Genomic DNA, 619 nt, shown 5'->3' on the forward strand with positions numbered 1-619 from the left:
CATTAATTAATTATTCATTTATTAATTCCTGAAAATATTATTACATAATTGTTTCATTTCCTGTTGTTAAATTATTTGTAAAAGTGTACTTTTTCTTATTAACACCTTGCGGATTACGCGAATAAAGAGCGTGCGCCAATTAACAGGAAGTGAAACCGAGAAAATCGGCTTCGATCGACAACCCCACTCGGGTAACCTCGAAAGAGAATTTCAATTATCGTCGCCGGGATTGCGAGCAAGTTTCGAGACAAATAATCGAGCGACAGTATCCGACATTCATCGCCCACTGACCTAATACGAGTCAATTTCACCGGCTTCCATTTATTCGTAGGCGCGGCAAACAACATTGAACTATCTCTCTATCGTGGAATTCCGTCTAGTCCAAGCGCCATTGACTTTCGAATAACTTTTGCCGTTTCTGATTCGATAATCGATCGTTGAAGAGAGCCTCTTCGTTGAGGATCATCGTCGATAAACAATTTGCTCGATACTTATCAATGCTGAGATTAATGGCGTGAAACGCGTTGCTTCAGGGTCGCGTCGACACTGACACTACTATTGTGTGCCCGTGAACGTCGCGTATCGATCAGATAAGATTATCGCCGCGGATCCACAGTGA

The sequence above is a fragment of the Habropoda laboriosa genome, unplaced genomic scaffold (genome assembly GCF_001263275.1).
Source record: "Habropoda laboriosa isolate 0110345459 unplaced genomic scaffold, ASM126327v1 scaffold225, whole genome shotgun sequence".
NCBI lineage: Eukaryota > Metazoa > Arthropoda > Insecta > Hymenoptera > Apidae > Habropoda > Habropoda laboriosa.